We start from the raw sequence: 24,022 nt of genomic DNA on the forward strand, positions 1-24,022 counted from the left end.
ACTTTGGTGGAAGACAGAATTTGGTGTTCCTTCCACCCTGTTTCTAGCAGAGATGTGGTTTACAGTGCTAAAAGGGTTACTTAAACCAATTTCCAAGAGGAACAAATTACGCAGTAAGCATGATTATTTCCATAGGCATAGCTTTCTGCATTATTTGCCACCAGAACAATATTCACCAGAAGCAAAGTTTTAAGCACAGACCACATTCCAGTTTCTACCAACTTCATCATTCTCTAGATGATGCTGGGAGACAATCAGGTTTATATGGTCTCAGCCAGCTGCAAACTTCTCATGAGTCCACCAGGTTTTCCAAATCTGATCAATCCTACTTCAGTGCTGCCAAAGACCAAAGTTAATTTGTTGTAGCATTGCCTTTACCTAACCTCCCCTTGCACGCTGTCACTGGTAGTCACCAGTTGGCTCTAAGCAGTCAAAAAGCAGGTGCTAAAGGTGCCCGTAAAAGCCTGAGGTTTCTGACCGTGGTTTGGGCTGAGCAGAGCATGGAGCAGCTGGTGAGGTCATTGCTTTCCTGCCCTTCAAAAAGCAGCAGTTGAACGATCTTAATTTACTGTGAGGTCTCTGACAATAAAACCAATCATCAATTTTGGCTTGCTTCAAAATACTGCACAGTAAATCACAGATGAGAACTTGCAACTCAGCTGCCTATACATTAGGGCTGAGCTGACACTTTGAGGTTGTAATCTCATCAGTCTCTGCAAGGCATCTCCACACAGGAATCAGAGCTCTAATAAAGCATTTTACAAATCAAACACACAGAGTTTGTTTGAAGTACTAGATAAGCAACCTTACAGCAGTCCCTGACATTTGTCACAGACCTATTTGACCCATTGCCACCCATGACCTAAGGTTTATGTTTCCTGGCATTCAGATTACTGTGCTTTCTTTAAATGGTACTATTCTCTAAAGTGTTAATTTTTCATTCTTTTAGGGTTTTTTATGATAAACTTAGCACATTAATTCTTGCCTTCCACACTTTTTTCCTAGTGGTGATCTCAGGGTTCTTTAAACATAATAAAATTCAGAAACTGAAGAGACCTTCTAAAGCGGATTGCAGTACATTCAATCCACTGTATCTCTGTGGATACATCAGACCCATCAATGTATGTCCTCGGAATTTTTTTAAGACTGGAGTGGACAAAGACTTGAGTGACCTGATCTGATCTCACAGCTGAACCTACCTCGCACTGGAAGTTGGACTGAAGATCTCCTGAGATCCCCTGCAACCTTGATTAGTCTGTGATTTTATGTCTTCTTTGTCACGGTCATTTCCGTGCCATCTGAGTGTCTTTACTCACGCATTAAGCAACATGACTAACATCTGTCACATATTGTTTGTTTTCTTCTTTCTCCCCAGGGAAAAAGTAGGCGAGGATCTGGTACTGGTAAAGTGTTTTTCCTTTGTTTGTTTGTTTGTTTGTTTAGCATGCATGTTGCTATGTGTTTATAACAGAAAACACAAGGTCAGACTAATTCTTCATGGAATCAGACTGGGAGGTTTAGTGAGTATAGTGGTCCTCAGAACAGGAGGAGCTCCTCAGACTCCTAGGTAAGACCTTGCTTCTTTCTTTGTGCTGCAGGAGCAGAGCTGTATATGGTTTTCCTCATGAATTTCTTTGTCTCAGGCTTAGGAAGGCTTTGAATGTGAACACTAAGATAAACTGATTTAGAATTCAGCAGGAAAGTGGTACGGAGAGTAAGGCTGTGTCTAAAACATGCTCATGGTAACATGCTGCTGGAGAGGGTACTGTTGTGTTCTGAAGATGCCTGAGCACTGATATTCACACACGTGTCCAAGTCTATCCAGGTTAGAGAAGAAAAATATTTAAAAACTGAACATGGGATGATATATGGCAATTTGAAATACTCTTTCACACAGATGAAGAAAGAAAAAAGGACTGTCTATGCATTGGCTGCAAGTATGTCATCATGGCTGGTTTTGTCTACCATCCTCACCACTTACTGGCTCAAATAGATAGTCAGGAAGCTGTTTTTGCTAATCTCTTATAGGATTATGAGTGCCTGAAGCTTCCCTTTCTAATAAAATATTGGGTTTAGCTCCTTATTAAACTTCATCCATGGGGGCTGAAATTTCCCATATCTATGACAAATATTTTGGCAAAATTTCACCCATGAAACATTGAATGAGGCAAGCAAAGATATGTTTTGTCCTTGTTAAAAACATGGGCAGCTCCTCGGTGATAAAGCCCTGCCACCTTAGGGAGGCTGTAAAGGAAGTTGTCAGCCTTTTATTCAAGACAGATTTGGTTAGTTGGTTGGTTTTGCGAAAACACATTTGTATTTGAGGAAATTCTAAACCTCTGAAGAATCTCAGTTCATACACAGCAAGTAGTTTCTGTAATGTTTCTACCTGTGCTTCTCAGTCTTGTGTCACCAGAACACGGATTCACCACAGCCAAGGGTCAGAAATACAAGGCTCCTCCCAGCTTCTTTGGGCAAAGAAAAAGCAGCAAATTTATTCTGTGCACACTAAGTTCTCGCTTCAGGAAAAAGTGGACGAAGAAGCTGATTCAAATGCCAAAGCAACATTTAAAGGCACTAAACCACCAACAACTTAGACTGCAGAATGGTTGGTTTTTACACGGAGGCAAAGAGAGAGGGGATGGGAAACATGCAACTTGGATCAAGCTCAGAAAAATATGACATGTAATCCTTGATCCCAGATGACTAATTTTACATTTGGCTGTATGACAAAAGACTTCTTTAATAGGTCTTCATTATCAAGCAATTGTTATATCCTATTTGCCTAAGCTTATAAAATATCTGCAAAGATTTTGAATGGTGGTTTTATGGTTACATTCAAATCTTTGGTGAAAGTGTTGAACCTGACTGAATTCACATTAAACCATACAGAACCTTCTCAGAAATAATTTGATCAGCTGAAATATCCACACTGATAACTACTCCTGGAGATGGTCAGTTTGTCAATTGTTAATCAATTTCTGTCTGCTTGATTAATACTCAACAGGATATTTTTATTATAATATCATGATTTATTAAATAAATCAGTATCCACACCAGAAGAAAAATAGAAGTTCCATGGGAAGCCTTAATTATGACTTTTCCTATTATTTTTCATAATTTCCAAGTTATTATTATTGTTGTTGTTATTATTATTGTTAATAATGATAATAATTATTACAATAATGTTATTGATATTACAATTTGCCATTCCTTATCAAGCAACAATAGGGAAGTTATTATCTTTGGCTCATTTCCTTTCAACAGAGAGAGAATCCTTTAAAATCTTGTCTTTGCCATTTTCTTCTGTTGGTCTTTCAATAAGCACAGAAGAATAAAACCAATCAGATCAGAGTTTTAGCACTTTTAAGATTATGACTATCATGACTACAGGTTATTTCCAGTCTTGACCTTGGTAAGAAAGCTGTGAAATATTTTTTAAGTTTAACCTATTGTTAACAAAAACAACGCATGTTGTTCACTGACCAGTGAATGGCTGAAACATTTTCTTCTTTTGCCAGGAAAGTAACCAGTAGATTTGAAAGACTCTAAAAAGTGTTTTAGGAATTGCATGGGCCACCTCAATCAACCTTTTGAAGCCACTGTATTAAGAAAATCAAGGAAAACTAAAAGTTTCCCATTTTGTGTTTAACCTGAGATTTTCTCTTGGTTTTCTATAGAGCATCTTCAAACAGAACACTAATAATATTATAAAGACTAAGGAGATGAAAAGCAAAGAAGTGCCATTTAAAAGAGAAGTGTGTCTTGGGATTCAGGAAGTGCCAGACAAGTTACAGAGAAACAGACAGCAGAAATGATGGAGCAGTTTGAATCCACCATGAATGAAGCCAGTGGCAAGGTATAAAATAAGGCACAGGCAGTCAGGTGGTCCAAAGGAAATCCAAGAGCAGCCTGTAGTAGTTCTGAGGCTCAGTTTAGAGTTCTCCAGGAATTCCAAACTGGGATGATGGGACCCACATGCTGGACCTCCTGTGCTCCTTAAACTTAACAAGTACAGCATTGGCAGGAATGGTAGCAAATCACAGACATAGTGGTTAAAGATGTGAATCAGCAGAGGCAAAAAAAATAAAAATTCAAAGCGAAGGACAGAGGTTGTTGCTGCACAAGCAGATGTGACTAAGAACATCCTTGGCTGGGAATGTCCTTGCTAACACCTGAAATGCTTTACCAGTTCTCTGAGACATCAGCACAATTCAGCACAATTATGCTTTACTTTTTAAAGTTCTAATTTTCAACTCTGCAACACTGATATACTACATGGCAATAGCAATACTACATGCACCCAAGCAATATCACATGGTTTGGGTGTATTGTGGTCCTTTGAATGGCTGGTTCCCACTGATTCACTGTTTACTAAAATTTGTTTTCCATCATTGTTCCAGAGTGATTTTCAGAACAACCGTTGTAAGGATTAGTTGTAAAATAACCACCTTGTGTTTATCTGTGTAATAAACTCTTGCAGTAGCCAATATCCAGTAACATGGAAAACCAGAGGAAATTTAAATACAGGCATTCCAAGGCTCACTTTCACAGCCTATGCTATGGTATGAACGACTGGTACCCTTTGGCTGAGAATCATCTGAATCTCCATTCTGAGGTATATCATAAGCTATCAAATCACACTGACATTTGTTTGAAAATATACTTTTCCTGGAATTGCCTTGAGCTCTTTCCACCCTTAAGAATTCCTAATCACACTGAAGCCACATTTAAAAGACAAATCTAATTTAAATTTTAAAATATTTAAATTACATCACATTTAAAATTATTAAATTAATTACTGAGGGTGTTTTCTATGGAAATTTTGGAACATTATTGTTTTTAACATTTTATAGAACTGCATAACACATATAACACAGAGCAAAAGGGTATTAGTCTTTACTACAGATGTGTCCCACACAAAATGTGAAGGTGTCTAAGACTTCAGAAAAGCAAAAAAGAAATTTGCTTCTTTTGCTTCTAGACATTTAGAAAAGATGGAATTACTGTTCTTACAATCATGGTGAGAAAAGATTTAAATACAGTTTACTGATTTCTCAACTTTTAAGCAAATGTTACCATGTAAATGATTGTTTGCTTTGTAAAAAACACAGTAAGTTTTCCCAAGCTTTTGCAGAAAAAACATGTAATGTATTATTATCTGAAACATCAGTTCTGAAAGCAATGAGAAGCTACTGACTTAATCAGAATACATATATGTAAATATCATTTGTACAATTGGAAAAAGGAAACACAGATGCAATCCTTCCTTGGACAAAGGTAAAAACAATAGGAAACTTTCCACTGTATCATTTTTACTATGGCTGCTTGCTGTGATGCTGTAAATTGTGTTGAGTGAATAAAAGACAAACTGATATAAAAGGTGAATATAAGTTCCATATTTCAGGCTGTGTTGTTCATTAATATGCTAATTTTATACTTTGCAAAAGCCTTTTTAAAGCACACTTCTCTAATACTGTGAAGAGAAGCCGAAAATCGGTGGACCATGAATAAAACTGAAATCAGTGGTGTTACTGAGGTTACTTGCACCAGAAAAAAACAAACGGGGTTCTGAAAGAATAGCTATAATAGGAGAGATTTTGTTAAACTTGACTCTATGGAAAATGTTGTCAAGTGTTCCAGTCCTATATCCCTTCTTGCTTTAACTATAGGTCACACTTCTGAAAAGATACAGTCAACAAACCAAAGCGTTCTTATTGGCACAATTAACAGTCCCTTTTTATTTTTAGTTCAGTTACTTAACAGGGACTGTAGAGAAATAGAGCACCTGGACCAAACATTCTTCTGAAATATTTATGATTTGCTTATTCAGAACTCAGAGTGTATTTTAGTTGCACACAAAGACAAGGGATGACTTTAGTATTGTTACAATGACAGCAGTATATTAGCATAGTCATATTTATATTGCTTCTAACTCCAAAGCAAGATTAAGATAACCTTTGTTTCAGCATCTGTTTAGGAAGCACAGGCTAAAAATATATAGGACATTTTGTCTCTCCTCTGATCTTCTTATAAATTGCTTCTGTACAAACACCCACACCTACACCCATGCTTCTTATCTGTGCAGTTATCACACTTTGATCAAATGTCACAGCAGTATAAAACACGACTTGTACTGAACATCAGGAATATTGTTGGTTTATTTGGCTTAGACTCAAAAAATCTGCTCTTGAATCTGCTTATTTCTGAATAGGAGTAGTCCCATTCATTCAAAAGTTGGACCTGAGTGTGTAAACTCTTGAAAACCTATGGTAATTAAAAATGATGAGAAATACCGATAACAACGTTGTAAATATATATGTATAATCTGCATTGTTCCTGTTGCCATAATCTGAAAGTAATTACACTGCAGTCAGAATGCCTGTCTCTGACTGAGCAGCTAAAAAGTTTGTTCACACAAAGGAAACAACCCTCAGCCTTCTCCTTATTATACTGAATAGAATCAAAAGATGCCAAAATACATTAAAAGAGTAACCCTCACTTGCAAGATAGATAATCCGTTATGTATCTGAGAGGAAAAACATTTCTGTTCGAAACAGAGCAGAAATTTCCTTTTAGCTCTAGCAATACTGCAAGATTGTGGAAAGTGCAACAAAATGAAAAACATAGATGCATAAAACCACAATTCTTCCTCCCCCAGTAAGCATGGGGCATTACAGGGAATTAAATGACATATATTGGTTTGACTTACAATTTGTTTGTATTCTAGTGATTATCACAATCTTTTTCAAACTCATTCAGTGTTACTGTTAATGTGTGGAAATAATTTTAAGGGTTTAAGAGTCAGTGTGCTCACGAGTTCAAGCTGAATGGGACTAAGTAAGAGAGTTACTATCACAATATAACATTTTGTGCAAAAGAAAGTTAAAGTGACTGTACATGTTATCAGGGCAAATCCTGACATTACAGAGAAGATCCCAGACTTCAGAATGTTGTAATCGCCAGCATTAGTTAGATGTAAACTACTGTGTTGTACATAATACTTCTTTCTAACTGTATCATCCATTGCAAATATCCCAAAATTCCAAGCCAGATATTCTAAAATCACAATCTATATATCATTTGTAACATGGAAGTGTATCCCTTTTTAACAATTGTGGTGTCATGTGATAGACATTTTCAAAGTTTTACTTTTTTTTTTTTTTTGTTTTTTGACAGTGATGTCCCTAGGGCAAAGATTCAGGTATATATATGATCTTTGGTTTTAAAATGCAGTAGTCCAAGACTGACAGTAACAAATACACATTGAGAGTTTAAAATGACAATTTAAATTCCATTGGAAACATACACGGGAATTTTATACTTTTGACAGAGATTCCTGTCCCAAAATACATGATTTCAAGACTGTATCTTCTTCTGAGTTACTAACTCTATGGACGCTCACTTCAGAATATCAGTGAAACCCTGATAGCTATGACAAAGAAATGAGCCTGACATGCTGTGGCTTCTCTCATGGGATTATTCCACTGGTATTATTATTCACCAGACTCTCAGAACTGGCAGTCAGACTTGGGGTATGATCGTTCCAACCTCTGTAGCGCCACCAATTAGAAGACAATGTAACTGTCAGAGTCTGAAATTCTCTAGAAACATAAAACAATACTTACTTGGGATGCTGGTGAGACCATGCTGTGGCTATGCATAGTGAGCAGAAGGGATTTGCTTTCAGTCTTTTCCAACCTGAATACTGGACACAAAAGGGGAGTGGGTATGTGTAAATACATATATGAATAAAGCATCAGTACAACATGAACTGAGGAGGATCAAGGACATCGTTTTGATCATGTTCATCCATTTAGATTCAATTACACTAATGAAGTGTCACGTTTCTTTTAGCTCAATGTGAGGTTTGAGCTGCTTCTCCCTTATGGAAAAATACGGCCTGTTTAAAATGAAGCACACTTCCTCTAGGTGCTGCTTTGTGAACTTTTTAGTGTGCTAGTTCAAAGAACAGAAATGCCTTTCCTGAATACTTTTACAAGGGGATTTATGTCATCAGTTAATGACATCCTCTCTGACAACAGCAAACCACCACTTTGGCTATTAGACTAACAAAAGTGACAATACGTTATGTGCCTAATGAGCTGGAAATACATTCTCTTTGCACTCCGCTTGCACTGCAATCATTAAACAGCTATCCAGACCCATATTTTTAGATGGACATTTATCAAAATAAACCTTACACAGAGATTAAATAAGGTTTATCTCGATTTTACTAGACATTGTCTTTTTTCTTATTTGTATTGTTTTTTAGTTTCTAGACAAAACAATGCAAGCTCTAAGATAATGGGCAAATGAGTAAGTGATAAGTGGACTTAACAATAATAGGAAGTACCTGGAGAAAGGGAAAACGCTGTATAACTCAGACATTACTTAATGAATCTAAAAAACCCCCATGCAATCCACTTGAACAAAACCTTACAGCTGAGATGGGCTTTAAAAAAGGGAAAAGTAAGAAAAAACATAAAACACTACTCTGGGGCAGTTATGACTCCTCTGTTGAAGCAAAAAAGAGCTGGCACATCAGAGAATAAACAGAGCTGATTCAGTGACTTGTCATGTCACCCTGAATATGCTGATTAAAACCCTTGAAGTTATCAGTTTTCCAGGTGTGATGCTCATCAGCTATTGCTCAAGCAGGGGATTAGTAGCACAGTGTGCTGAAATAGTCTTTTCCATCTCATCAAATATTCACCTTCCTGAAGTTCACTTGCCCCCACCATCTGTGCTTATGTAAGCAGACAGTGCTTGCTCAGCTATCCCATTGCGAGGGTTTCCACAGGCTATTTCTATTTCCTAGTTTAGATAAACAGATTTGTCATCTCTGCTGTCACACATTCAACAGTGCTAATTCCACATAGATTATGGCAACTTTAAACTTTAGGAGCCATAGTTCTCTGACGTCCTCTAGCCATATACCTCAAAACAGTGCTTTCTGTATTAATATATTGATATGTTCACTTCAGTGGCATGTCACACAAAAGGTGACAACAATGTGAGGACATAATCTAGTATCATAGCTGCAGGCATCCAGCAACATCAGGTTTGTTTACTGATGTAGACTTTTTGTGAGTTGTTTCAGGAAACCAAACACTGCTTTAGACCATTTTGGCTTTTTTAGGAGCGTAAATTGGCATCACTACATTATGCCTGTATTCAGAGAGTTTTCCATCCTCAAATCATGATCATTGCATATCCTTGCACGGTTCAGACTTGGGGATTTTGAAGCAGGAGTTTCTGCTTCTCTTAAAAGTATTCTTTAGTTTTTGCTTAAAAGTCTGTACCCACTCAAGAAATTCAACACCCTCATCCCATCATTTATCAAGTCTCAGCCCTGATACTGCTACTGCAGTGGCAGTACTGTACTCAAGTACCTGTATCAGGACCTACGCAAGTGTCCGACTCATAACTGGATCTGTCATGGAGCTACTGAAAAGACAGCAGAACTTATAAATAGGAATCTGTGTCTCATTGTCATGGGTTAACCCCAACTGGCAACTGAGTACCACACAGCCACTCACTCACTCCCCCCCACCAGAGGGACAGGAAGGAGAATAGGAAAAAGGTAAAATCTGAGAGCTAAGAACAATTTAATAATTGAAATAAAATAAATAACAATAATAACAGCAACAACAGCAGCAGCAATAATATTTGTAATGAAAAGGAGGGAGGATAGGAACCAAATGTAAAGGGAAGGGAAAGAAAAAACAATTGATGCACAATATAATTGCTCACCACCTGCTGACTGATGCCCAGCCAGTCCATGAGCACTGATCAGCAGGCTTTGGCCAACTCACTTCAGTTTATATAATTAACATGATGTTCTATGGTATGGAATACCCCTTTCACTAACTGGGTCAGCTGTCCTGGCTGTGTCCCCTCCCAATTTCTTGTGTCCCTCCAGCCTTCTCACTGGCAGGGCTTGAGAAACTGAAAAGTCCTTGACTTGGTATAGGCATTACCTAGTAACAACTGAAAACATCTGTATCAACATTATTCTCACACCAAACCCGAAACACAGCACTACACCAGCTCCTAAGGAGAAAAGTAATTCTATTCCAGATGAAACCAGGACAACCATCAACAATAAAGTCCCAAAAATTTGCTTAGTCCTTCACTAACAGTCTAACTTCACACCATTGTGAGCAGCAGTAATGCTGAAGCTTGCTTTTTGTAGTCCGCTGTATATTTACTTACAGTGTATTCATCTTGCTGAGCTTCTCAACACACTCAGTTTTGCAGGGCATTTTATGTCTCAAGCTGTTTGTTTCATGTCCTGCCAAATCAGATGAACAACTGAAACTGCCCAGGCAGACAGCTGTTTGTGCAAGACACTGAGCTGGAACCGAGACCTTAAGGCTGGGATTCATCCCACTGATTTGAGATGTCTGCAACATAGATTATGACTTCTGAGATAGCTGTCCTCAGCTCCCAGGTGGAGTAATTCAGCTGACCTATTTCTAGACATCTGCTTTAGGGTAAGATGACTTAAGCTCCAAAAGTGTTATCTGTCCCTCCACTGAGTATATAAGAAGCAAAAGTGACTAACCCAGTGGGGGTTGTTGACATTATCAGACATTTTCTCCAGCAAGCCTTCTGAACTCAGCTATTCCACTCACTCCCATTTAATAAAACATGCTATGACAGGCCCTACCACATGATTTCTTTTCCCCTTCTTTCTAGAGCAGGTCATATTTATGTTCAGTTACTCCTGCACTGCGCACAGTCATTTCTCCCAGACTAACCCATATCTCCAGAAAAGTTGCTACTCTTTTATTCACTTACAGTATACAAAGTAGTTTTTATTGGGCAATATATTCCACCCCTACCACTATCTACTTCTACCACTTCTTTGCTCTTGCTCATCTTCATCTCCTTTTCCAAGTGGTTCACACAATGACAGGTAAAGAAAATGAGAGCACCATCTTCCTCCTGTCTCCATTAAGGTGAACTGCTTAGCCTCGTTGACTTTCAGAAAGACTACCTCTGTCCTAAAATAGCTACCTGTCATATTTACAACCTGTGTTTTAACAAGTGTCTCCTCCATTGACAGAATAACAGCCCAGCATAACTGATAATGATTGGACTCAATGATCTGAAAGGTCTTTTCCAACCTAAACAATTCTATGATTCTATGATCTCCAGTATTCTGCTGTTTAGATATGTACCCAGTTATAAGATTCAGGAACAATCTAGTTAATATGTTGTTACTGATCTCATTAAGTTTTCACTGTGATGTTAAAGATGGTGGAACATTTTCATTGAAAAAGGATGCAAGATTTTTAGACTGAACACAAATAGCCACAACAAGCTAACATCTATGTTGATGCAATTGCAGCTCTTCTTGCATTCATTCTTTTCTCTGGAACTTGAAGTGACTACTAACTATACATTATTCAACTCAGTTATGGATACTATGAAGAGCAGATGTACAGAGGCTTGAAAGAGAGCAGAAAGTTCTTACATTGGGAACATACAGGTCCAGATGAAATATGCACATAGCTGACGGCAATCATGACATATAATCCCTTTACTATACTGAAATATACTTGTTAGACTCTTTCTAGACTAAAAACAGAGCTAAAGCTGAAAGCCCCGAGAATACTTTGATTTCAGAAACAATTTCCATCTGCACCAAATACATGAGCCTAAAGAAAACAAGTGGCTCTATTTCCACAAATCTATTGCTCAAATTAATTATTTCAGCACATATATTAGCCAGCTGTCACTCTCTATCCTAATCTTCACATGATTTAATCTGTTCTTAGAGATACTGGTATAAGCAGGCACACAAAAGGCAATGCCAAATCCCAGCATAAAATTACTGGATCATACACTTGTGTTGGCAACATGAAATTTACTGCAGGGCATGATTTTTAATGATGGCAATTAATCACATGGGGGGAAATATTTTCATCTTCAACGGCCATTGCACTCTCTGGTTTTCAGTATTTTAGAGAAGCACTTAACATCAAGTAAAGGCCCATAGCTCATATATCTAGAAAAACAGAAGTTATGATTCTTTTGAGCAAAAATAGCAATTTGCATTTTTTCAAATACTTTTTCATATTTGTTTTATGCTATCACTATTTTCAAAGAGTTTGTAAGCAAAATCCATTGTAACATATGTTTTAAAAAAACAAATATACATGATAGAAAGTGGTAGGTAGGGAAAAAAAGGAAAAAATTCTATTGAACTTCACATGCATTTTAAGGGAATTAAATACATATGAAAGTTATTTATACTGTTAAAGTTGACAATGCAAAACATTTTACCTACAGGTGTGTTAAAGGCATGATCCTTCTAACTGCTACTCACACAAAGATTACTCTAAATCTTACTCAAGACTGTATATTTTTCATACAAGTGAAAGGTGGCCATCACTTTTGGAACTGAAATCATAATCCAGACCTCACCACAATGAAACCTAAAAATTTTAGATTTGTTTAGGAAGTAACAAGAATGCAAGTACAGCATTATAGGAATTGTATTTCAGAGCTTTATTGTATTGCCTGAGTATAACTTTGGGAATAACTGTATTTCTCACAACACTGCATAGCCCTGTGATCCATTTCTCTGAGATGCATGTCCTTTTCCACATTGATCAATGAGAATGTGAAAATGCAGTTCTTTATGTTTAAGATATTAATACACTCCTGAAATGTACCTAAGGAATATACCAGGAAAAGCATGCTTAAATATTACCTTGAGAAGACATTCATTGTCCTAGACTTCCAATCCTAGGAGTCCTGAAACCATGTTCAGTACTTTGAAGACTTGTCACCAGAAACATCTGTACCATGCTTGGAAGGAGAAAAGTCACCACAACACAAGAATTACAATCAAAGAAGGAAGTTTTATTAATGATTCTGACTTGTGGTTTAGATTTTAGATAATATGTTATTTTCAGTTTATAAATCAACAGCTAATTTTGTAGTAAAAGAGATGCCAGACCATGCCAGAGTACTAACCCATCTATGTGAAAACAGATACACTATTCTGTGCCCCTCCTGACACAAAATTAATCCTGGTTATATCAATTACAAGTCATCAATTAGAATGGCTCTGGTCCAGATCTCTAGCTGGGTAACAGACCTCCAAAACCTGAGATCTTCTAGAATGCATAATTGAGGATGGACCATTTTTTTCTTTAATTATTTAATTTAAAGCTTTAAATCCAGTCCTATATTGAGGAAAAATTGTTTTTTTGTACATTTGATATTACGTAAATTCAATCCCAGTTTCATTTAATATCAAACAGTGGTTGTGGTTTTTTTTTCATTTCTGCTGTCAATTTGCTTAATTCACAATAATGATCCAGAACATCAGAGGACCTAACAGGGTATGACCTCCTACACCTAAATGCCTAGCCAACTCTACATAACTTACCCTTGTTCATTTCTGGGAGTGGGAACAAGGATCTAATAAAGATGAACATTAAAAAGAGAAGATAAGAAATAACATGAAAGAAGGAAGAAAACAGAAAGGAAACAACTAAAATCAGGAGAAAAGATCTGATAATTGTGCAACAAAAATCATGGGTCTGAGGAAGAAAAGAGGGATTGGTTAATCATTAGCAGCATGGTCTGAAGTAAAGCAAACTTCATAGATACCAATGTTTCAGGCACAACCCAGCTTCTCTTCTGTGCCACTCCTCATTCCTAGTACAATCTCATCAAATATCATTCCAGATAAAGAGCAGCTTCAGAGTCAAGCATGAGAATGTGATGAAAACTCAAACGGTGGTAAATACAGACTCATCTTCTTTGCCAGTATGACACAATTCAGTAACACCTCACTGAACTGAGAGGCATCATGTATTTTATTTTCAGTTGGTAAACTATTACAGTTTAAAAAAGCTACCTGAAGGTTTTTTTAACTTGGTAATTTTTCCAGAATATTTTCAAATTTGGAATCATTTTCTCATGGTTATGCATGCCCAATTCTTCATAATCAGGATAGTAGAGTTCCAAATTGTTCTCAAACTCACAGCAACTGTTGGAATTTACTAGAAGTCACATTTCACATTTACTTAGAACCATCAGATCTGAAGAACCAGTGGTGTATTTCCACACTCAAACAGATGCTTTGTCACTCTCATTGTCATACATCAAAAGCATGAAAACAACTGTAGTGTGTAAAATCAGACAACCTCCAGAAATGGATGTCTGAAGAACACATAACAACAGAGTAAACACTGAGTGATCCTTCCCGTTAATACTTTCCCAGGCAACAAACTTGAAAATTTCCCACACATTCATAAATACTGCTTTTAGCACCCTTGACAACATGACAGTTTGTTGTTTGAACACTTTATTAAGAGCACTGACAGTTGGAAAAGTGGGTGTCAGCTTCAGATTAACCAGATTTGTTTATCCACAACTTTCAGCTTGTTATCCTTAGAGCACACACAAACTTTCTGTTTTTATAAGCATCTCTCTATCAATTAAGGGACTGATTTCTTTACAAACATGACCAGCTTTGCTCACATGAGAAAAAGCACTTAATGAAAAATAGGTAATACTATTTATTATGTATTATTATGCCTCACATGTGCTGTCAAGTAAAAATAATATTGTCATTCTTTTCCTTTACATTCCTATTGCAAGGGCAATCAGCAGTAAACTCAGTCTTACTGTTACATATATATTGGAGTAGATGCCACATGCTGACATTTAGTCTACTAACAGTGGTCCTATTGAATGCAAGAGAACTAATATTGAGTAGAAATATCCATTATCATCAGATTCTGGCAGGGCAGTCACCCAAAACCGATAAGAAAACAAGCTGTGTTCTCAGCGGAAAAAACGAGATTTCCACACTTCATTCTTTCACCTTACTATTAGTTTCTGTTGAACCCCCTGAAAGCCTTTTCCAACCATCCCTTAGTAAGACACCTGTCCTGTTTCGCACAGATGACAGTGGGGTGTCTACTTTTGACCTGTCCTGTTTCCTATCATCTGTGAGTTCGATTCCTCCATACCTCTTCTGACAATGCACTGACTTTCAATGGTGTGTTTGTTGGCATGTAACAGAATAGGGTCCCTGTGTAAGAGTGGAAATCCACACCTAATGCTGAACAACTGGTCATATCCATACTTAAGAGCAGCTGAAGCACTAAGTAAAAAAGGTTTAACTCTTCAGAGCATATTCTCAAAGCACATCTCAAAGCACAGAAAACAGGGCAAGATACAGCCAGAACTGGACAATGAAGAAATATGAATGACAGTGTGCTCTTCTGCCCTTGGGATCCAAAAAGACTCCAAAAGGGTGAGTACTGGAGCAGGGAAGGGAAGGAATCTCTGCACTCACATCATCTGCCTTAATAATTCCTTGACTGGAAAGTTAGCACTCATGATGATTAAAACATTTGCCCCAAATGTCCCAGAAAATCTGTCACAGTCAAAAACTGGCCTTGATCTCTTCAGTCCGAAGCCAGTAGCCTGCCCACTATGGCACACTACACCTGCTTAGTCCAGCAGGACAATTTTGGATCTGATAAAAAACACAGGGTAGAGAATATGAATCTTTTCCTGGACATCAGCTGCCAGCAGATGCTCAGCATTATGGTCACAGAATTACACAGATCTCCGTGGCAAGAGAAAGGTGTTACACAATGAAATGAAGGCAATTACCTTCACTGGAGGTAAGTTTGAGCAGTTCCATCAACCAGACAATATGAAAGTTCTCTTTCATACCTTTAAAGTACATAGGTGTCTCCATTTAAATAAACACAGTGAAAAGAAGAGGCTCTACTGATCTAGTCTCTAGGTATATGTTTACTGGGCAAACAAAATTTGTCTCAAACTGTTTGAAAGTTAAAAGCTCTTCTGCAGTCTCCAAGCCTAGGTCAAATCAAAACAGTGTTTGAGAACAATCCCCACAAATGCTGTGAATGTTTCTGTGGGGTATAAGAGCTTCGTTCTTCAAAAACAAACATTACAGCTGTTGTCTCACTATTTTCAGCAGTTCCTGTTTTCTTCTTTAGTCAACTATACACCATTTTTCCCTCCAGTCCATGTTTGACACACTGTGCCTGGCTGTGCAATAGGACCAGTAACTTGTCATTAATGGGCATGTTATTTAGGAAATTAGTAGATGCTTTTAAGATGAAAGAAAAAATATACCTCATTCTTGTAATGTTTTCATAGACAAATATGTCTTTAAGGCTTGGAGATTAGCTAATTTTCTTTTAATAAATGGTAGAGGGATGTTATATATATACCTGGTAACACGCAAAGAAGTTGGAACCAGAAAGTGCTGGAGGGTTTTGAAAGGAAAGAGACTACATCACTGGTGTGTGCGTACACCCAGATCCTCCTCCCATGCCTACGTGCTCCCACCCCATGCAGGGAGAAGCTGCAGGAGGACTACAGGACAGAGAACACGTGTTAATGCAGGTTTGGGCTCTGATGTCACTGGAGAACTATCAGCCGTATGATTTGTTTGGCTGTTCTTTGCAGCACTATAAAAAGTTAGTACGAATATCATAGGAAAGGCAAAATGGCCTGGTTCAGATCAAAGCTGAAACCATATAAAACTGGAATAAACCTGTGACAGATGAGCTCCAGATGCTGTAAGCAGATGGTGTTGTGTTTAGCTCATTACTTGTGACGAATTTACTTCACGTTAAACTGATGAAAATGAAGTAATGATCTACCCTTAATGTAAATGTTACAGAAAAAAAGCCTCTTTCCCTCCCTCAAATATTCTTCTATTAGTTTTTTTTCATATTTGCTTGTGTTCATCAGCTCAAACAGGCAAAGCTAATGAAAACCACCAGAATATAACTAAAAATTTCTGAATGTTTACTGTCATTCATTTGTAGTATACTAAAAGTAGTATTTCTAATTTTGCTTCCAAATTTGTGTGTACACTTCTCACTGAAATTACTATTCTGTAATATTTGTAGTATACTAAAAGTAGTATTTCTAATTTTGCTTCCAAATTTGTGTGTGCACTTCTCACTGAAATTACTATTCTGTACATACAGGCATAATAGCTGCACAGGAAAACACTTTCATGGCAAAATCCCTTTTCCTTGTAACAATGTATTTATATACAATCTAGAAAAATGTCGCTGATATACTATTATCACCTGTGTATCAGGAACCGAGATAAGTACTAGGACTGCAGTTTAAACAATAAACCTGATGGGATCCAATCCTTTGCAGGCAATGCTGTTCCCCTTATGGGCACAGGATGGGATGTGTTTTATGCAACCTGGTCTGAGGGGCTTGCTATCTGCAGAGTAAATCCTTGAGACTGATGCTAGTGTAATTTATGACAGCTGAGAATATTACCATTCCATTCTATAGCAAGCCGTAATGTTAATTGTATTAATTCCTAAAAGCTGAAGGAGGATGTGATACAAGCAGCATGACAGACCGCTGCTACCAAAGACACTAACTTGTTTTCTAACTTACAACAATATTAGTATGAAATATACACAGTAGCAGGAGTGGTTTTATTTTCTTGGTTTTGATAATGGCTTAAAATAACAAAATAGTTCTTCTTAGACTAAAAGGAAAACTTCTTACACCATGGAAGATTTCCCTGGAAGAAGCATTCAATTCACAACATGACTACAGTAGTACTCACGCAGTGTTTTTTTCTAGCTGTACATAACAAGCAGTAGCCTTGCTGGTTGCCTCAGCAGTCTGAATTATTAGTAGTAAATGGATTTCTAATTCATGATGCCAAGTCCATGAAGAAATATCAGTTTAAAAGATTTTAAACGGCATTTGCAGGTTTTTGGTGGTGGAATGGAACTATAATGGAGCCTTGTTTAAGCTCAAAATGTAGATCTAAATGGAGGTATCTGTCTTGACTGAAAGCATTTTTTGAGGAGAATAACCTCTTTATTTCCATGATGAAGACTGATTTGGTGTGTACAGTGAAGGCACTACTTCACTTTTTACTATATGAAAAGTAATTCTGGAGAGAGGTTCAGTGCTCTTACAGGGAACAGAGGTTCACACAGAGATGCACACAAGGAAATACTAGATATGATATGCATCACTGACTCAGGATTGCACCAGAGCACCTCCGTGCACTTGGGATTCAGTATGTTGAGTTCACCAGAGGAAAAGAACAAGTCCTCTGCAAAAGGAGGTTAGACATGTCTGTGAGAGAGGCAGATGTAGGTTTAGATATTTCCCACTTACATTGATTTAGATTCATTGCTCCCATATCAACACCATTTTTGTAAATCTAGACTATAGTTTAATTATACATATGTCAAAATGCAACAAAAATACTATCAAGAGAATAATAGCTCAGAATCAGGCCCTATTAGATTTTAAAAAATAAAAATAGAAGAAACAAGGAAACAAAAAAAATAGATGTAGGTCCATAATAAAGTAAGTTTATAGCATCTTGTGTTTTAAATATTTTTTTAAATTATGAAATATGTTATAGACACTTTATTAGTTCAATTAACATTCTTGGTATTGAGCTAAGGAATGTGTTGAAACCTGTAGATAATCTAGCTATAAGATGAGCTCTGAAAACCACTGACCCAGAATAACAATAAAAATATAAAGATATCTTAACTAGGTGTTCTGTTTGAAATAGTACATTGCCTGAGGATATTTCATTATAAACATAATTATGTCTGGCTGTAACCAAAAGAAGTCAGACTAAAAGGAGGTGAAAACATTACCTTGCCAACCTGAAGATTGTGTGCACCCTGAACATATAGAACATCTGATATTTATGTTTGTATACAATATAATGAGCTCTGGAGCCAGATGGTCTGATTTTGTTCATCATGCGGGGCTTCTGGGAGGTACGCATATAGATATAATAAAAGCCAGGGGAAAAATACATATACTTCAGGAGCATATTTTGTACCAAGCAGAAGCTGAACTAGAAGATAAAAGAAGTCTTAAATGAGGAATTTGTGCAAAGAAATTCTGCCTTTTTGAGCTAGACTAAATGAAGTCTCTCTTAACAAGCAGAGTCTCATGAATTATAAACATATGTAAACACAAGAGTAATCAATTAAGGGTATGGCTTTAAAGGAGAGGAGATGAAGAAGAAGTTTCAGTTCTAAAACGTGCCCCATTTTCCCTTCCATTCAGTCTAGCCAAGTCTTTTCCATCTGTTCATGCACTACAACCCCACCTTTGCCCTCTGAGCAACGTCGTATTTTCTCATGTAACAGCAACTATGAAAACTAAATTTTCAAAGAAAGAAAATTACCACAGAATAGCAACCCAAATGTTCATGGAGAAAGAGAAAAAAAGTGTTGTTCAAAAATCAAACATTAGACATTTCATGTGTTTCCAGACTAAGCACATACAATTCCTAGACAAACAGCATTTCCAAAACCCTCTGAGATGAGGTTTACTTTAACATGCTATTCACATCTGTAAAAAATATATTTGTGCTCCAAAGCATAGGTTCTTTGTAAATATCAGACTTTGACTTCTCCTTTGGATGGTTATACATCCTTGAGAAGCCAGAAAAAGGGATTTAGTTCTCAGATTAAGAAACAACTCTTAACCTGCTAGGACGACAGTGTACTCTATTTTCTATGCCCCTTAGGCTTTTATGTCCTGAACTACCAACTAAATCCATTTCTGGAGTGTTGTTTCCCACAGGGCTGCGCCCACTTAGATCATACAGAAACTGCAAAGCTATGGAAATTCACATGATTTGGTATTCAGGTTATTTGGTTTCAGCTACTTCCATTTATTTTATCAAAAGTTTCTTTATCATGGCAGTAGGAAATACTTTTGTCATCACAGGAGATCATTTTCAAGGGACTTTATTTTGTTGGGATTTTTAAGAGTTGTTGGAACAGAGTATACAACGTTGTTGCAACACATTGTGGTCATGTCAATATTTCAAGGATTTATATGTGGGTGTAAGGTCTCCAGAGGATAAGTTCTGAGAACCTTTTTAGTTATAGTAAACTGGAGAAGTGTAGCATTAAAGCTGTCCATCTCAAGCAGCCTGTACACAAGACCACAATCCTGCCTTTGCAAAACTTCCCTTTCTTGTATGAAGAGTATTGAAGGAACCCACCAGAAACCACTGTTTCGTGCATTTCTGTGCGAAAACTGATTCCAGAAAAGGCATAAGACTTGATGCTGCACTGTTTTATTTGAATGAGTGGTTTGATTTTTTGGTTTGTTTAGGCAGAGTTCAACACTCCAAAACTCTCAAAACTGTCCACTCTTTCATTTCATCCCAGGTCTTCTCCCAGCAGTGCATGTCTCATTGACTTCTAGAAGAAGCATAAAGGATATTCCTAATCCTTCCATGGAATCTGCAGAAGGGGAAGTCCTTGTGAAGCTGTCAGTTAACACCACCATCTTCCACTGAGACTTTCAGAGAAGCGTGAACTTGAGTTTTTACTTTGAAAGGTAACTAGCAGTTAATTTTAGAAAAAATAATAAAAGGGAAACGTAACATTCCAGAGGTATTTTGGTGTGCTGTGCTAGAACTTTCAGAGATCATGGTTTGTGATAATATGAAATTAGCTTAACTGAATCGTATTTCAGAATTATTATTAAAATTGTCCGTATTTTGTCTGTAGGCATAATATTTCACTTTTGTCTCTACTGAAGTTGACTATTTATTATTCTCATTTTCCAAACCAGTTAAAAAAAAAAAAAAAAACAAAAAAAAACCGTCATTTTATACATGTGCTGAACAACTCTACTGTAAAGGTTCAGGAATTCCTACTCATTTTTGAAGAAGCAGGCAAGTTCCAATTCCTTTGGTATCTAAACTAAATTTGAGGCAGTATAATTATCTCTTTCACTGCTAGCTGGGTGATAAGAGTAGGAAGGGTGGTTAATTCCAAAGTAGCTAAGATGTCATGAAATTGGGTTTATTGTGGAAACTAAAGTACTGATTAAATATGGAGAAATTGTTGTAAGCCTACAATTTTCAAAGATTGTTGTATGTGTCATTTATATGCAATATATCGGGCTTGGTCAAAATGGGTTGCCCAAGTGATTCATAGTTGCCCATGGCCCTGAAATTCAGCTTTAGTGCTGCCTTTATACATGTGGGTGACAACACAGGGAGTTGAAGTCAGACCTCTTTTAGTACTCTGCTGCCTTGTGTTCTCATGAACGGCATTCACCAAATGATCCCTCAACTTTCAGTTCTACTCCTTCCCTGGTTATTTAAAGATTTATTATTAAATAAAAGTTTTTTCCAAATGGAAGACATGAGAATCACACTGATGAAGAATTGAACACTTTCCTTCAGAGTAATAACCCAGAAGCAGGCAAAGCTTGGGGCCTCATGCACAGATGCAAGAGGAAAATACATTAGTATCTGCTGATAAATAAATAAATGCAGATTTTATTTGCTTTCTCTAAAAATGAAAAGAATGAAGTCATGGAGTTCAAGACCATCCTAGAGCTGTTAAAATTGCATTGCCGTTTTCTGGTGTTAGCAATATTATCAGCATTCTTCTTATGCGTGTGTTGAGGATTCAAGCAATATATATGCAAATGAGCCTTTTATCCCATTTCTTACAGTAAAAGAACAGTAAATTTCAATCTAAAATAGAAAAAAAATTACAGTAAAACTAGAAAAATATGAAATTAGTCTGAACTTTCTAGTCAACTGGTTAAGTCAGCACTTACCAATATGGGAGGTACCAAAAGGATAACCCACATCACTGGAGACTTTTTATGGTTAATGGAATGTAAAACTTCTGTTCATATTGTTGCCAGTGAGTGATCAGGTCTAATTGCAAGAGAAGGCCTCAAGAAGATAATAAAAGCACTTCTAAAGCCATGGAAATCTTGAGTAAATGTTAAGATAACATGAACAAAGTTTAATAAGAAAGTTTGGCTTACAATGAGAGCCGTTTCAGACCCTTGACACTACTGCTCATGTGGGAAAATAGTATTTATGGCTACAGATAGATACACCTTTTAGTCTGGGCAATTCTTTTTCATATGGTGGTATCCGTGACCCAGGCTAGGATATCAGTACCCTAGAAAGGGTTCACAGTGACAGGAGGAAGGTAAATAGAAACAGAGAAAAGAGAATTTAAGGCCACACAGAGAGCCAACAGTTTTTCATTTCCTAGTCAGTCAGGAGTGTACAAACACGTCAGTGTATGGTTGATGTACAAAATGTTTAGCTTATCTATAAATAAATATTACTCGGTTTTGCCATTTTTTGGTAAAGCCTAAGTAGCCTCATTCAGACTCTTGATCTGGAGAAAAAAGAACATAGGCATCAGCAAAATTCCCGGTAACTAATGCTCTGAAGGATTTTTAAGCAGGTGATTAAACAATCTCAGCTGCTGTTTTTTAAGGATAGGTTTCCAGCTTGCATGAGTTTAGGGAAAATCTTGAGCATATGATTCAAGAGTACCTTCAAGTTAAGAAAAAGAACAAAACAAAACCTCACCAACCTTAGGTACACAAATTACTATTTTTAGGCATTGTGGAGAATCTCTGAGATTGGTCTTGGTACATGGAGGGCTTTAACAGTAAAATGCTTGTGGTAAGCCGTTACTATCCACTGGTTACAAGCTAGGAGATGCAGTGAAAGTAGGAAAGTCTGGCAGGGAACCAGACCTTAGCGCTGGATGTACCTTTGGCAGCTGGAATACTTACTTGGAAGTGGGTCTTAGCTGTGGATCTGAGTTAGATTTTGCTGCCCAGTTTGGAGACACTTCCATGAAAGAAAAATTAAGGAAGAGAGCCCTTTCCCTCTCCTTCCTTCAGGCTGATGTCACCTGGCCAGAGCTGTGAAATCAGAAACAGGCAGGGATTTGTTAACTAGGAAGTAGATCTTGAGCACTACCAAGAGAAAGGAAGACAGCCTGCAGACCAATGATTTGTTCTGTTGTTTACAGACTGTGAAGCTGTTGGAAGGGAAAGTGCAGGAGGTAGGCTCTTCTTGTTTGTTTTTATTTTGGCTGAAGCTGAATAAAAAGTCTCTATGAATAAATCTGAGATTCTGGAAGGACAATATTCTCTGTTGAACATGCAGCTCCCACTGAGTTTATGTCTATCTGACTGGCCCTGACTCAGACAGAAGTACTCCCCATCTACATGAAAACGTCCCAGTACCTGCTAAGGCAAGAAAATCTGAATATCTACCACTGGCACGTTACCAAGAGCCAGAGGGCTACATCTAATAGCAAAACAGAAAGGGTAATCCAGCTCTCCTTTTCCACTAGAGTCTCTGCTCTGAAAAAAACCATTGCTGTAATGCTGGGAAAATGATTGTTAGTCACCAAGGAGAAACTTGCTGCATTGTATGGCTCACCAGGAGGCCCCTATTAGAAACGTGCTGTATAAGGCGGCACAACTTTTCAGCCGACCAGATTTGCACTAAAGAAGGAAACAGAACATCATGAGAGTTAAGCTGCTATCATGCTAGGCAATTTGGCCAGTGAAAGGCTCTTCATCAGAAAAGTTCTCCATTTTAGCTTTCATTTGGTAAGGAATACTTCTACATCTGATCAACCAGACCAAACAAATCACTGTGTGGTTCATAGCCGAGAAATTCTTCCAGGAAAATCACCGCTTTGATTTATCCCCAGAGTTTTCAAAGGTTTCATAATGAGACAAGGCAATTGTCAGAACATTTCTGTTAACTTAATCTAGGATCTAAATCTTACAATTTATCCTTATTTTAATTTATTTTAATTTCATCTATAAAATTCTGTTGTTTATGTCTTATCCTGATAGCTCGAGTCTTAAACCAGAAACCACCAGCAAGGGAAAAAGGAATAACAAGACACGTAAATACATTATCTGGACATGCATTACCATACACCAAAAGACTCAAACTCCTGAAGAGGATAAAGAAATGTAAATAGCAAAGCAGAAACTTTAAAACAAAGTTTATTTCAAGGACAAGAAATGCCTAAAAACATCTAACTAAGAATTTCCAGTGCCTCTTTTACTGTTATCCTTTGAGTACAAACTAAGAGCTGGGACAGCTAACATTTGGGTTATGGTGCTCACCAGAGGTGCTACAGCATTCATGTTGGCAGACACATAA

The sequence above is a fragment of the Falco rusticolus genome, chromosome Z, assembly GCF_015220075.1.
Source record: "Falco rusticolus isolate bFalRus1 chromosome Z, bFalRus1.pri, whole genome shotgun sequence".
In the NCBI taxonomy this organism is placed as follows: domain Eukaryota; kingdom Metazoa; phylum Chordata; class Aves; order Falconiformes; family Falconidae; genus Falco; species Falco rusticolus.